A 17,079-nucleotide genomic window follows, 5' to 3' on the forward strand; every position below is an offset into this window, starting at 1 on the left:
TTGGATTACTGCATTTGGTTTTGGTCGCCACCATGTAAAAAAAGATGTTGAGACTCTAGAAAGAGTGCAGAGAAAGAGCAACGAGGATGATTAGGGGACTGGAGGCTAAAACATATGAAGAACGATTGATGGAACTGCGTATGGCTAGTGTAATGAAAAGAAGGACTAGGTGAGACATGATAGCAGTGTTCCAATATATCAAGGGGTTGTCACAAAGAAGAGGGAGTCAAGCTATTCTCCAAAGCACCTGAGGGTAGGACAAAAGCGATAGGTGGAAATTAATCAAGGAGCTAAGAAATTTAGAACTAAGGAGAAATTTCCTGACAGTTAGAACAATTAATAAATGGAACAACTTGCCTCCAGAAGTTGTGGATGCACCAACAATGGAAGTTTTTAAGAAGATGTTGGATAACCATTTGTTTGAAGTGGTGTAGGGTTTCCTGGGTAAGCTGGGGGCTGGACTAGAAGACTTCCAAGATCCCTTCCAACTCTTGTTCTATTCTAAGCACAAAATTATACTGGTTAGTGCTTTTTCATTTTGCCTTTGCCTCTTCTTATTGAGATCTGCAGAAGGATTGCTAATTATGAGAGGGATCTAGATGTCCTAGTGGACCACTACTTATATATGAACCAGAAGTGTGTGCAGCTGCCAAAAAAACCAATGTAATCCGAGGATGTATCAACAGAGAGATAGCATCAAAATCATATTTGACTTTTGTAAGGGAATTGCGCAGCTGGTGTCCAAATGGAGTCAGAGATGCTGACATGAACTTATAAAAAGATAAAGGTAAAGGTTCCCCTTGCACGTACGTGCTAGTCGTTCCTGACTCTAGGTGGCGGTGTTCATCTCTGTTTCAAAGCTGAAGAGCCAGCCCTGTCCAAAGGTGTCTGTGGTCATGTGGTTGACATGACTAAACGCCGAAGGTGCGTGGAATGCTGTTACCTTCCAACCAAAGGTGGTCCCTATTTTTCTACTTGCATTTTTTACCTGCTTTCGAACTGCTAGGTTGGCAGAAGCTGGGACAAGTAACAGGAGCTCACTCTGTTACATGGCACTAGGGATTTGAACCGGCGAACTGCCAACCTTTCTGATCGACAAGCTCAGTGTCTTAGCCACTGTGCCACCACGTCCCTCCTACACGAACTTATTTAGTTTTATATAAATAAATATATTTTACAACTATATATACACCAAACAAGATAGGCAAACAGGAGAATCATGAGATAAATCACAGGGCACACAGAAGAAAAAGGCGGCAGGGAGAGGGAAACTCCCCCTCCACACCTATAGCAATCAATCACAGTGTGGATTGCCTCACTCTGGTACCCATCAACTACAACTGTGTGTTCTGGCTTACTGCACAACACCACTGCTCCAGCCACTAAATTTAAATATCTTCACACTCCTCCAATTTATAGCTGGACAGCATTTAAACCAAATTGTTTCACAATATCCTTGTATTTCTGTAGACTCAATGGCTTTGTCATGAAGTCAGCCAAATTATCTTCCAGTGGGCAATACATTAGGTCTATTACATTTTCTTTCACTGCTTCTCTGACATTACAATATTTTACATCAACATGTTTGCTTCCGGCCTTTACTCTCTCACCTGTTGCCATTTGTATACATGTTGTGTTATCTTCCAATACTGGTGTATCTCCTTTCACTTCACTCTCCAAAGCCTTTAACAATTTGTATATCGTGTTATCTCTGAACACAACTCTGACAATGCTATGAATTCTGATTCAGGTGTGGAAATGGCAACTGAAGTCTGTTTTCTAGATTTCTGACCAACTAGTGTGTTGGCAAACATTACAACAAATCCTAACATTGACTATCTATTAGCATCATTAGGCTAATCACTGTCCACAAAAAATTTGAATTTCTATTCACTGGATGTTCCCTTTAAAAAACTGAACCAAAGACCATGGAATAAAGCCAAAATCCAAATAAAATGATGCCCTGGAAACAAACATGTTCGACTGATTTATCACAAATATTACAAATATTAAATTTGTAGGCCCACACAGAATATACATTATATAATTGTGGATCAACTATGTAGGCAGACCGTGGGTTCAAAACTCAGGTCCTTCTGATTTTGCGGGTTTTTACATGATAGCATATCAAACATCCACATTGCACGTTGCAAACCATCAAACCGCATTGCAAATCATCAAACCACATTGCACATATTGAAACACATTTGTGTTTGCACATAATAGAAACACAAAATGTGTTTCTTTATGTGCAATGTGCCATGCAACTGTCACAGTAACAGACTCAATAATTTTGATCTCGCTTGAGTTTGTTTAAATTAAAGGTAAAGATTCCCCTCCCACATATGTGAAAGTCATTCCCGAATCTAGGGGGCGGTGTTCATCTCCATTTCAAAGCCGAAGAGCCAGCGCTGTCCAAAGACTTCTCCATGGTCATGTGGCTGGCATGACTATAAACGCCGAAGGTCCATGGAACATTGTTACCTTCTCACCAAAGTGGTTCCTATTTTTCTACTTGCATTTTTACCTGCTTTCAAACTGCTAGGTTGGCAGAACCTGGGACAAGTAAAGGGAGCTCCCTCCATTATGTGGCGTTAGGGATTTGAACAGTGGTGGGTTTCAAAAAAATTTGGAACCTCTTCTGTAGGTGTGGCCTGCTTTCTGGGTCCACTGGTTGAACCTCTTCTAACTGGTTCGGTAGATTTGATGAACCGGTTCTACCGAACTGGTGTGAACTGGTAGGAACCCACCTCTGGATTTGAACCACTAAACTGCTGACCTTCTGATTGACAAGTTCAGCATTTTAGCCACTGAGCCACTGCATCCCCTTTATTAGCTTTCTCTTAATGCTCTCCTAAACTGCAGTTACCTCATTCCCAGGGTCATAGCAGTCAGCCATTTTGTCCCCGTGGTGCTTTTTGAAAAGGCAAGTGGACTTTCTTTGGGGTAGGGGTTTGGTTTTTTTTTTTTAAGATAGTTTGCTTCTTATCCAAAAAGCATCCTCAGTTCTGACTAAATGCTGGGGAATGGAAAGATTTATATTCCTTGTAGTCATCTGGTTGTTAGTACTTTGAGGTCATTAGTTCTCTGAAAGCCATTGAAGCCCCTTGGAGGTTTATCTGTGTCCTCAGGGTCATCTCAATCAGCATGCAAATGGGTGTGGAATCTTCTTGGAACTGCTGAAAGGACAGGAGATAGTTGGTGAAAGAGGGCTGTTCAATTTTAACAGACGTCCTCTTTTATCTGTCTTTCAAACCAGTGGTCTTCTCTATCCAGAATGTGGACACTGCTGTCTTCGCCTAGATGGGCATGGCTGGGTGGGTGTAGCTGCTCACTGCATGCAGTTGACTTGGGACTGTGGAAACAGGACAGAATAAGTCTCAACAGCTGTAACTCGTCATGGGGACAATTTGGTGCCCCACAAGCTCCTTGCCTACCCAAACTGCTGGTAGCCAAGCACATGCATTCAGGCACACACACACCCTGAATTCCAAGTTTGGGGACTTTTATCCACAGACAAGAGGGCCTTCTCCCCAAGTCCAGGCATGACTGCAACAGCTCAGCTGTGGATAAAAGTCTCCAAGCTTGGAATGATGTGTGTATTTGTAGTTGACATACACGGAGATTATACCTCCTCTCTACAAATATTACCCACTGCTTAAATTGTTGAAGCACTTCTGTTTTTAGTAAGTAACAAAACCCATATCTTGAGAAATCATCAACAATTACCAAGGCAAACTTAGCCCCTCCCATTGATGGAGATAGAGGGCCAATTAAATCAGCATGCACTAACTGAAAAATTCTTTCAGATTTTCTCTCGCTTCTTTTTCTGGCAGAATATACATTCGATTTGGCCTCTTTGCAAATAGCACAATCCAAATAGTTGTCACAATCTTTTACATTAAAATTGAAAACAGGTCAGGTATTTTCTGTGAGACTTTAAATCTTGCATGACCCAGCCTTTTTTGTAATAAATGTGTACACTCATTATGCTTTGGTTAATTAGAAATGATTGTCTGCACCAGTGGTGGGTTTCAATTTTTTTTTAGAACCTCTTCTGTAGGTGTGGCCTGCTTTGTGGGAGTGACTTACCGGTCATGTGACTGGGTGGGAGTGGCTTGTCAGTCATGTGACTGAGCGGGAGTGGCTTGTCAATCATGTGACTAGATGGGCATGGCCAACTTGTAAAATGTGGTGAAACATACTTAACAATGCTCTTGCTTAGCAACCAAAATGTTAGCTCAGGAACTCTGGCATTAAAGTGTGCAAGTCTTAAAGCTGTCAAGTTACAAGACCCTCGCACCCCTAACCCTCTAGAAAAAAAACCCCAGGGATGTTCAAACTTGGCAGCTTTAAGACTTTAAGGTTTAGATAGGACTCTTAGAGGTGGGCGGGGCGATTGGTGAGCCCGCCAATCAGTGAGCGGTGGGCGGGGCAAGCATGCGGGTGGGGGGAGGGAGCTGGAACAGGTTCTAAACAGCACAGTAGATTTGTGGAAACTCTTCTATAGAAGAGGTTAGAACTGGTAGGAACCCACCCCTGGTCTGCACACTACTTTGTGGTTCAAAACATACAAACTGTTCAGTTTCAAACCTTGGGCACACAACCTGTTTATTGTCTAAGCGAGACAGACTCAGCAAATAGTGATCTAAATCTGGTACACAGAAACCTTATAAAATGACCTTCATATACATGGTACATATACTGTTCCTTGCCCCTGTACAAACCTTTAAACTTTAATTGCTTTAAACTCAACGTAAATCATTCTAAACTTGATTGTAAAAAATATGATTTCTATAATAGAGTTGTCAAAATCTGGAATGCTCTACCTGATCCAGTTGTCTCAGTTACAAATTTTCACAGTTTCAGTCGCAAATGGACTTCTGTGGATCTTACTTCAGACTTAAGTGGTCAGTAGAGGGGCGTGCATGAATGCACTAATGTGCCTATCGTCCCTGTCATTGTATTTTTTTCTTTTATTCCTGTTCTCATTTTTGTTTGACAAATTCTCTGACAAATACACACACACACACACACACACACACACCAATGATTATTTGTCTGGCTTACATATTCCTGGACAGCTGGTCGCAGACTGGAAAAAAGCTTTGGCTTATTTACAATATGCTCACTTGCTCCGCTGTCCAACAACCAAATGTTTTCAGTATCTTTGCTAGTTGCTGTCACTACAGAAATCTGTGTGTCTTCTTTCTTCCATTGTTGAGCTGACTCTCTCCTGCTTGTATCCTTTAATTTTGTGCTGCTGCAATGATAATAAGGAAAAATGGTTAAGGGATGAACAATCCTTATTTGTATTAATACTTTGCTTAGTTATTTACTAACAATTTTATGGAGCTTATATTTTATTATATACTTTTATTCTATTAGTTTTATCAGTGTTGGGGATGGGGAGACAGGGTATTGTTTGGATGGAGTATTTGGAGTGTACCATTTTTGATTTATTTTGTAGTTTCTGGTATGTAGCTTACACCTGCTTCTCTTTCTTGATCCTGGTTGTGTTTTCTGTGTTTTATCGTTCATTTTGTTGTTTGATGTTACTGGTCATTGACTAAATAAATAAATTTTATATTATAACTATAAATTAACTAAAAGAAGCAAAAGTAACCAGAACAGTGTGCGAAACGTGTATCGACCGAGTGCCCAAACTGCGCACACATACATGCGCAAACAGAAAGGTGTCGGCCAGGGGTGGGTTGCTCCCAGCATTACTACTGGTTTGATGCATGCAAAAATGTTGCTCTGCGCGTGTGTGCATTTGCACAAAAATAGGTCTGTGCCTGCGCAAAATGTTAAAAAAAAAGAAAACAAATTAAATTTGTGCAATTACAATTGTTCTATGCATACGCAGAACCGAAAATCAAGATGGCAGCCCCATAGGAGAACCAGTTCGGGGGTGTGGCAGGCCTGGATTGTTGCCAGTTCCAGCGACCCTGGCTGCCAAACCACTATTGGTTTGGCTGAACTGGTCCGAACCAATAAGAACCCACTTCTGGTGTGTGTGTGCATGCATGGACATGTACATGCGCATGCGCAGCAGAGACCCAAAGACCAGCTGGCTGGTGGGAGGCAGAGCATCCCAACACCAGCAGCGTGGAAAAAAGTAGGATATTTTTCTTTCATAAGCTTCCATTTCGCAGTTTGCAGGGAAACAAAAGTTCATGAAAGAAACACCATGGAGATCCGACCTGGGGTGATGGCATGCATGCCAGCAGAGAGGGCTCTGCATGCCTCTGCCACGCATGTCATAGTTCACCATTGTGGAGCTATAACATTTGCCTTAAAACAGAACACGTGCTGATGTCTTTCCTCTACCCCCAAACCACATTATGGAAATTCAGTAGCAAGGCATCAAGACTGCACTATATTGCCCAAAGTATTCACTCACCCATCCAAATAATCAGAATCAGGTGTTCCAATCACTTCCATGGCCACAGGTGTATAAAATCAAGTACCTAGGCATGCAGACTGTTGTTACAAACATTTGTGAAAGAATGGGTCGCTCTCGGGAGCTCATTGAATTCCCGTGTGGAACTGTGAGAGGATGCCACCTGTGCAACAAATCCAGTTGTGAAATTTCCTCGCTCCTAAATATTCCACAGTCAACTGTCAGCTGTATTATAAGAATGTGGAAGTGTTTGGGAATGACAGCAACTCAGCCACGAAGAGGTAGGCCACGTAAACTCGTCCAATGTCAGTGTGTGACCTCACAAATGCGCTTCTGGAAGAATGGTCAAAAATTCCCATAAACACACTCCTGAACCTTGTGGACAGCCTTCCCAGAAGAGTTGAAGCTGTTATAGCTGTAAAGGGTGGACCGACGTCATATTGAACCCTATGGATTAGGAATGGGATGTCACTTACAGTAAGTTCATATGTGAGTAAAGGCAGGTGAGTGAATACTTTTGGCAATATAGTATATCTTTGGCAATCCATAGAAGTACGAACTAACCAGATGCATAACACATGGTATTGAATGTAGCAGTTTTTTTTTATTAATTTATGGTAGTGTGGTGTATGATTCCAGGAAATTGGTCTGAATAAAGCATAGGTAAAGCATTTCCAAAGCTTAGCATCCCTCAACATGTGATATACAGGTGGTCCACAGCTTTCAACCACAATTGAGCCCAAAATTTATGTTACTAAGTGAAAAATTTGTTAAGTGAGTTTTGCCCCATTTTATGCCTTTTTTGCCACAGTTGTTAAGTGAATCACTGCAGTTGTTAAATTAGTAACTCAGTTGTTAAGTGAATCTTGCTTCCCCATTGACTTTGCTTGTCAGAAGGTTGCAAAAGGTGATCATAGGATTCAGCAACACTGCAATTGTCATAAATGTGAGTCAGTTGTCAAGGATCTAAATTTAAATTACATGGCCATGGGGATGCTGCAACAGTCATAAGTTTGCAAAATTGTCATGTCACTTTTTTTCAGTGCTATTGTAACTTAAAATTATCACTAAGTGAATTGTTGTAAATCAAGGACTACCTGTACAAGATAATAGAATTTTCCCTGAAGTTTATAGTAGAACAAAGATTTACAAGAACAGTTTTTCCTAAATGCCATCACTCTGCTAAACAAATAACTCCCTCAATGTTGTCAAGCTATTTACTAAGGCTGCATTACTATTAATCTTCTCATTGTTCCTATCACCCATCTCCTCCCACTTATGACTGTATGACGTATGACTGTAACTTTGTGGCCTGTAACCTTATGATTTATATTGATGGTTTCCTAGTATGATTTGATTGCTTATTTGTACCCTATGACTATCATTAAGTTTTGTACCTTATGATTTGTTCTTTTCTTTTATGTACAGTAAGAGCATATGCACCAAAGAAAAATTCCTTTTTTGTCCAATCACACTTGGCCAATAAATAATTCTATTCTGTTCTATTCTACTCTATTCTATTCTAAATGTTTTTAAAATGTCAAATATGGAGATGTGAAAGTGATTCTTCAGCCATCTACTATGTTAGTAAAGGGGTATTTTTTGTGTTCTTGCAATAATATGCAATTACATTCCAAAACAATATGAAAAGAGCAGAGAGAAATCATGTTTTAATACTAGGGAAATATTGTCAGAAGGAGGAAGGGAGGGAGACAGAAGGAGGAAGGCAGAAGAAGGAAGGACAGGGAAGATAGGGCTGTTTAAGACTGCCTCTAAACACACGTTTATTAGGAAGTAGTGGAGCTGTTCCTTCAGCACCACGTTACAATCCCAAGGCTGGTTCTTTGCTTTCCCTTATATATTTAGGGTAAGTATATACCGTAAGTTGTTCACTTCTTTAATGAAACTGCCATTGATGCAACTGAATCTACTTTACCCTCTCACTAATAGGCTGCTAAAAACCTGTCTGTTTATTTGAAAGGTAAACATGCTAATTTTGCATAATATCCATCTAAACCAGAAAGCAACTACCTTAATCTCTGGCAGTAATTCATATATTTGTGTATTCTTACATCAGAAATAAAAAAAAACAATCCATCAGATACTGACAATGCACATAGATAGAAGTATATAGAATAGAATAGAATAGAATAGAATAGAATAGAATAGAATTCTTTATTGGCCAAATGTGATTAGACACACAAGGAATTTGTCTTGGGTGCTTATGCTCCCAGTATACATAAAGAAAAATAAAATATAATACATTCATCAAGAATCATAAGGTACAACACTTAGTGATAGTCATAGGTTACTAATAAGCAATCAAATCGTACTAGGAAACTAATAAACCAATACAAATTATAAAGATACAAGCAACACGATTATAAGTGGGAAGGAATATCGAGGAAAGGCAGGTGAGTTTGCTGGGGCTTCACCTCTAATGCGAAACATGTTACGAGCAAACGCTGCAGGGTTTTTATAGTATCAATGATAAAACATGAACATCTCAATTAAATAAGCTGTATATACACGGAGGCGGCGATCCGTACCCCACGCGGGGCCCGAGTGCCAATCCTGCGGCTAGGACTGCCGGTGGCTTCATCCATCACCTCGCACGCCGAGAACGAAGCGCAGGACTCCCCGCGGGAGCCTCTACGGATCTGGCCGGGGTGACGCCCGCCGCGTCACCTGGCTGCGAGGGTCCCAAGCCGGTACATCCTCCCCCGCGCCCCATCTTGTCCCGCCGCCGCTCCCCTTGGGCCTTGCCGAAAGGATCGCGACGCGACGTGGTGCCCTCGGCCTCCCTTCGTCCGCCACGGGGAACCTCCAGCCGTTGGGGTCAAACCCGGCATGAGAGTGCGGGGATGCCTGCCGCAATCTGAGCGCGGCGTGAGCGGCTGCTCGGCAGCTGCTCGGTTGGGGCGGGGTGGGGGCGGAGCAGCTGCTCGGGGCTAGGCTGGAGAAGGAAGGAGGAGGCGGCCGGGTTGCGGCGTCCCCGGGTGAGTAAAGCCAGCTCGAGCTTGGCAAAGGCAGTGCCAAAAGCGGGGGGGGGGCTTCTCCATTGAGGTGGGGGTCCAGAGCCAGTGCACGGGAGGAGGGCGGTTCCCAGCTGAGAGAGGTTAATTTAAGCTATCTGTCGGGCCAGACTTTCCCTGCTTGGGGGGGAGGGGGGAAGAGAGAAAGAGAGAGAGTGAGAGAGATGAGAGACATAAAGACAGAGAGATATAGACAGATAGATAGACAGACAGAGAGAAATGAAATAGATAGATATGAAAGACAGAAAAAGAGAGAGACAGAGATGGAGAGACAGACAGAAAGAGACATGGGTCGCCAGGTAGTTGGTTTGGAAGGTTTCCAGTGAATGCAATGCAAGGGGTGAAAATGAGGCCTTCTGCCTTTCCTTTGTTAGAAGGTGCTGAAAAACATGAAAAGGAAAAAAAAACATGTTTTTTACAATAAGGCATGAAAATACATTGAATTCAATGCATTCTCCTGCAGTGCTTTTAGCAATCAAGGTAGCCTATTTGACAAATGCAGCACAGGATAAGGCGAACAGCAAGTGGACATCTAATGTGCTGATCAGTAAAGATTAGTATGTATTCTGAGGAGGGAGAGAGAGAGAGAGAGATAAGCCCTCTAAGTTGGAATATAAGAACACGGACAAACACAGTGGCTGATTCCCCCTTATTAACGTCAGGTGCACCTTGAGTGAGTCCAGAAGGAAGAGAGGCATTTCCACTGTTCACCCTTTACTCTGTGTAGTGGATTGGACTGTATGTGTATTCATGAATTTCCATCTTTAGAAATGCTGAAGGCAGAACTGAAAAAGACAGTTGTGAAGACAAGTCTTGCTGATGATTTAATAGCTATACAAGGTCCTAATGAGCTCAGATGTTACCTACAAGAATTAGTGATGTCATTCTTTCCCAACCTAAAATTGACCAAAAAATCAGTTCATTAGAAGCAGCATAAGCTTCCTGCTTTTACTAGAACTTGTTTACTGTATTTGATCTTCCAGGAAACTGTTTCCTTGCTGATCCAGATGGATGTCATATCTGTTAAGAGCTGATCCATTGTGAGGATTATCTGATTTTACTCTAATAGGCAGGAGGGGGGGGGAGGGTAAGAACTGAAAATATAGTTATGACTGTACTAAGAGTGAAACTAGAAAACTAGGCAATAAGACAGGAAAAAAGGCTACGGGAACTATATTCTGTCTTTTTCTTGGTTTGCCCTAGTCAATGAAATCATGAAATTTTGTTTTATCATGACAGTATCAGTACATTCCAGCCAATTGGTGAGATATGGCATGTGGGTTTGCAACGTAATCTCTAGGTTAGACAAGTTAGCTTGCATATAATGTGAGCATGGCTGGCTATTGGTTGCATTTGTGGCACACTGCCTAAATAGGATTGATGTTATGCCCTTAACATTAAAGAGAAATGCTGCATGTTGCCTAGGTACTGAAGATAGTCACCTTGTGTATGCTAAACTTACTAAAAAGCATTATGTGAAAACCTCATTTGACAATGCCATGATTGACAGACTGGTTTTGATTGAAGTAGACAACTGTTTTGGGAATCAATAAACTATGCTAACCAAAGAGCCTGCAAGCAGGATGAATGAAATAAAACTAAAATGGGGAATTTTGGAGGAGGAATTTCAGGGATTTGAATGTGAATAATGACATCTTAACCAATAGAAAACAGAATAGAAAATAGAACAAAGAATAGAATGGAATGGAATGGAATGGAATGGAATGGAACGGGGACGGGATGGGATGGGATTCTTTATTGACCAAGTGTGATTGGACACACAAGGAATTTGTCTTTGGTGCATAAGCTCTCAGCATATAAAATTAATTAATGTATAAAAATACATTAATCAAGAATCATAAGTTACAACACTTAGCGATAGTCATAGGATACTAAATAAGCAATCAAATCATAATAGGAAACTAAATAAAACTATATAAATTGTAAAGATACAAGCAACAAGGTTATAGTTATAAGTGGGAGGAGATAGGTAATAGGAAGGATGAGAAGAATAATAGTAACACGGTCTTAATAAATAATTTGACAGTGTTGTGGGAATTACCGGTAGTTGTTTAGCAGAGTGATGGCATTGGGGGCGGGGATGTCTTTGTGTCTAATTGTTCTGATGTGCTGTGCCATACAGCATTATTTTGAGGGTAGAAGTTTAAACAATTTATGTCCAGGTTGTGAAGGGTCTGTAGATATTTTCAGAAGAATTGAAATTGATGATATGAATATAAATGCCAGTTTTTTAGACTAATAAAATGGAAATCATATATTCTGAGAATGTTAAAAAAATGATAACGCTGCGGGTAAATAGAGATTTAAAAAAAAATAAAGATTATGGTTGCTTATGGAGTGGCACTGATATTTCTTTATCATATATGCACATTACATTTGCCCTGACAATTAGAACAATGCAGTAACATTTTCCATGTGCAAAGAGAGAAACAATAGTCCAATATGATTATTAAGTGTACCTGTGAAAATAATTTGGCAGAATTCTAGTATAAGCAAAACTGCTGTGCTGTCTTTAATGTTCTTGTGGGACCTTGTGTGTGTCAACATTTCAGAGACATTTCTTTACCAGATTCCTCAATGCCTTCAAGAGTGACACAATAAAACACTAGGACAATTCTGAGCCACGGTGGTGCATTGTTAGTGTGCAGTACTGCAGGCTACTTCTGCTGCCTGCTGCCTGTCTGTAATTTGGCAGTTTGAACCTCACCAGGCTCAAGGTTGACTCAGCCTTCCATCCTTCCGAGGTGGGTAAAATGAGAATCCAGATTGTTGGGGGCATTAGGCTGACTCTGTAAACTGCTTAGAGAGGGCTGTAAAGCACTGCAAAGCGGTACATAAGTCTAAGTGCTATTGCTATTGCTAAATATTGAGGGATGTATCTACCTTGAAAATAGCTCATGTTGAATTGTATAATATAATCAAACACCACTACAGGAGATGTTTTAAGACATTTTATATTACATCATAGGCTGTGGTAATGTTTATGTCATCAAATGTTCTATAAAATTTGTCAAATTTCAATTCCTTGGGAATCATATAGGGTCTCTTGCTTGAGCAGGGGGTTGCACTAGAAGGTCACCAAAGCCCCAACTCTTGTTATTCTGTTTTGTTCTGTGATCTTAGATCCTTCTCACATGTGTGCATTTGGTTTTTCTTGCCTAAGAACTTGTTTTTCTCACCACTAAATTACATTTGTTGGATAAGGCTCAATGTTCAAATTTGTCAAGCTATTTCTAGCTCTTGAGAAATGGGAGAGTGCTGCAGGAATTCAGTGTTCAGCAGAGTGATGGCATGAGGAGAAAATATCTTTATGTCTGGTTTTTTTGGTATGCAATGCTCTATAGCAGCGCCTGAGGGGAGAAATTGAAATAGATTATGTCCAGGAAGTTAGGGGGCTGCTGTTATTTTTTCAGACCTCTTTCTCTTTTGTGCAAGTACACAGATCCTCAATGGAAGGAAAGGCTGGTTGCAATTGTTTTTTCTGCAGTCCTAATTATCTGTTGAAGTCTGGACTTGTCCTGTTAGGTTGCTGTGCCAAACCAGACAGTTATTGAAGTAGAAATGACAGACTCAATAATTCCTCTGTAGAACTGTATCAACAGATCCTTGGGAAGTTTGAGCTTTCGGAGTTGATGCAAGAGGAACATTCTTTGCTGTGCTTTTTTTATGATAGTTCTGATATTAGATGTCCATTTCAAGGTGTGGGATTTGAAATAAACCAGATTTTTTTTTCCATTTCCACAATATTGATGTCAGGCGTGCTGTGGGCCAGATGTCTGTCTCTTTGGATCCAAAAGTTCCACAGGATCTTGACCTGTTCATTTTCAAGAAAATTTGTCAACTTGATGTTCCAATGGTTTTTACTGTATTTGAACTCAAACTTCGGGCAAAGTTTCCAGTGTATGATTTTGGCAACTCAATCATGATTATTGTAGATAGTCTGTGAAATTTTGCTGCAGTCACTGATAAGGTGATCTACTGTTTCATCGTTCTCATTGCATAACTGACATTTGATGTTGTTACTGACATGTTGAATTTTTGCTTTCATGGAATTAGTCTGCAAAGCTTGTTCTTCAGCAGTCAAAATGAAACCTTCAGTTCCTTTCTTTAGCATTCTTGATCTAAACCAGCTGTGTTAATTTTGTATCTGCCTTTCCTTTAATGTCCTTCAGGTATTGACTATGCATAGGTTAGAGGGACGTGGTGGCTCAGAGGCTAAGATGCTGAGCTTCTTGGTCAGAAGGTTGGCAGTTCAGCAGTTTGAATCCCTAGCACCATGTAATGGAGTGAGCTCCCGTTACTTGTCCCAGCTTCTGCCAACCTAGCAGTTCAAAAGCATGTAAAAATGCAAGTAGAAAAATAGGAACCACCTCTGGTAGGAAGGTAACAGTATTCCGTGCTCCTTTGGTGTTTAGTCATGCCAGCCACATGACTACAGAGACGTCTTCAGACAGTGCTGGCTCTTCAGCTTTGTAACGGAGATGAGCACCAGCCCCTAGATTCAGGAACGACTAGCACCGATGTCCGAGGGGAACCTCTACCTAAGATTAGGATTTAGGATTTATTTCATTTATATGCCGCCCTTTTCCCCGAAGGGGACTCAGGGCGGCTCACAACTCAGTCAAGGGAAACGAGGTACAAACGGGATAAAAGACAAACAAACAATACACAATTTAAAAACACACAACAACCATACCATTCGAGAAGGGGGGGGCAGAAGCTCTTTAGCCCCAGGCCTGCTGGAATAGCCAGGTTTTGAGGGCTTTGCGGAAGGCCTGGAGGGTGGTGAGGGTCCGAATCTCCACAGGGAGCTCGTTCCAGAGGGTCGGAGCAGCCACAGAGAAGGCTCTCCTCTGGGTAGTCACCAGTCGGCATTGGCCGGCGGATGGAATTCGGAGGAGGCCTAATCTGTGGGATCTAATCGGTCTATTGGAGGTAATTGGCAGCAGGCGGTCTCTCAAGTACCCAGGTCCAATGCCATGAAGGTTTCTTTTTCCAGTTAGAAACTCAATGCTCAATTGTTTCCATTTGATATTTTGCTTTCAAACTTGTTGTTTACAAGAGGTTTCCTTTGTTCACATCCTTCAGCAAAGGCTCTTTTGCTTTTTTGTGTGTTGTCATTTAAAACTTGTTTTTCCTCTTCTACATCTTTATTTCACCTGTAAGAGTCCTCTGCCAACCTGAGATCTTGGCAAGTACAATAGATCAATATCACTTTTTGGGTGCAGAGCATGGTGCATTGTCATTTGTTTTCTTCTCTTTTGATCCAAGTTCTTGAAAAAGTCTTTGGTAATTTCTGGATGTAGCTGCTAGTTTCAAAAATGTATAAGCATTTCTCAATCCAGCTTTGTGGAACAGAATCAAATGTTTTCTTATAATTAATCAAGGCCATGAACAGATTTGTTTGTCTTTAAATTCTTCAAAATCAGTTTATCTTTTCAGTTGGTCTTTTGTTCCTCTTGAGTTTTTGCAACACCATTTCTGTTCTACAGGTAACAAATCCTTGTTTCATTCATAAATTATGTTTGCAATAATGCCTCCAAGTAATTTGTATTCTGTTGGCAGGCAAGTCATTGGCCTGTAATTTTCAGATCTATTTCCCTTTTCCGCACCATTCTGAATCAAAAAAGTTCTTCCAGTTGTTAGCCATTTTTCATTTTCCAGTGTTTCCAGAACCTGATTCATCTGGTTTGCTAATCTTGCATGCAAACCAGGGGTGAAATGCTACCAATTCGGACCAGTTCACCCAAAGTGGTAGTAAAAATGCTACCTGTTCCCCTGAACCAGTAGTAAAAAAATGCGAGGGGGGGGATCTGCTGTGGCACACGGTTTATATTAGGTAGAAAGCAGGATCTCCTGTTACCTAGCTAATCTAAATTGCGTAGCACAGTGAATTCTCCCCCTTGCTGTTTACTTACCTTTGCAGGCGCTCTTACATTGCTATCGAACCGGTAGCAAAGTGGATTTCACCCCTGATGCAAACATGTTAATGATTTTAACCAGAATCCATGCAGCTCATCTAAATCATGGACACTCCAGTTCTTGACCTTTTTTTGCACCATTTTTTTTTGCTATGTGAACATCTTCTATTCTAGTCACTTTTACAGAACTTTCAACCTGCTTGATCCACTTTGCATTCCCATTGTGCTTCTTGTTGTTTTCCCACATGTGCTTCCACAATTTCAGGGTATTTTCTTAGGTTTTTCACTTGTGGCAGCACCATATCCACTTTCAAGGGTCTTAGAGAAATAATGCTGGTTCACTTGAAATTGTGAATTTTTAAATTTTATTTAGTTTGTCAAACATGTACAAGATAACAGTTATAAGTATAAAGATGAACATTAACACAGGAAATGGGTACAAATAAATGGGGACAGTAGGACAGGGATGGAAGGCAAACTGGTGGGCTTATGCACGCCCCCTTTACAGATCTCTTAGGAATGGGTTGAGGTCCACAGTAGACAGTTGAAGGTTGAAGCTATGTGGGTTTGAGGATGTAACAACTGAGTCAGGTGGAGCATTCCAGGCATTGATCGTTCTGTTGCTGAACTTTCATTGTCAACCTGTATCTTTCTAGTAACAAAACAGTCTTATCTCTCTTGCCAATTGTGGTGTCAGTCTTCTTTTTATCTCCTTTATAAGGTTTTTATAGATTTCTCTCCGCACTTTGTTGCTTGAAGGATCTCTCAGGTAATCTCGTTGCCCATCAGCTGCTACTAAAATTAGCTTGTCTTTGGTTGTCAATCTTGCTTCTGAAAAAAATTCTCTTCTTAAGTCCATCATCATTACTATTTTTTTTCTTCTGTGTCCTAGAATCTGGGGTAGAGATCCAATTCGTCGAATTCCCTTTTCCATATTCCCTTCTTTCCACTTTCACCCACATTTGCTCCATTAATAAATTCATCTATTGTCTTATCTTTATCTTCTATATCTTCATTCTCCCCTTTAATTTTGGGGGCTCCAACCCCATCATCTTTTGCTGTGAGGAAGACTAGTCTTTCCAACTTCTTCTCAATTCTCTCATATCCTTCCAATAGATTTTGAATTCCAGCCAAGATATTTTGGAATTTTAAGGTTTCCTCATCTGAATATTGATCCATGTTTCCAAAACAAAAGAAAGAAAGAATAAAAACTAATAGCCACTGCCATTCTAGCCTTCCAGGCCTCTTCTATTTTTTATTTTAGATTGACTTGAACACAAGTTCTTTTATGCTCTTCAAAGAAGAAGGGTTCTGTTCCCCCCCTCTTTCTTTCCCCTGCCAACAGAGTTCTCAAAGGCACCTGTGAAAACAATTCGTGACCTTGGCTCTTTATCAGTTTCTGTAAACAAGTTGCAAACCCTTCAGCTACAAAATCAGTGAAGTCAAAGAAGGAAAGAAAAGAGATACATTGTTTCAAAAACCCCAGGCTCTGATCTCCAAGTGGCAGTGTGCTACTTTTCACTTTCTAATATTTATTTCTGGCTTATAGAAAACAAAGTTCTTTAGATTTATTTTAGTGAAATTTAATAACAAGTAATAGGAAGAATTGTTAAAATAAGAAGGAAGGTTTTAATCCAGAAGTCAAAAAATAAAGCAACAAAAAGCAGAAGAAGAAAAAATAAATCTGTTCACTTTA

This window comes from Thamnophis sirtalis, unplaced genomic scaffold (assembly GCF_051295495.1).
Source record: "Thamnophis sirtalis isolate CommonGarterSnake01/CBP01778 unplaced genomic scaffold, rThaSir2_p1.2 scaffold_15, whole genome shotgun sequence".
NCBI classification, from domain to species: Eukaryota; Metazoa; Chordata; class Lepidosauria; order Squamata; family Natricidae; genus Thamnophis; species Thamnophis sirtalis.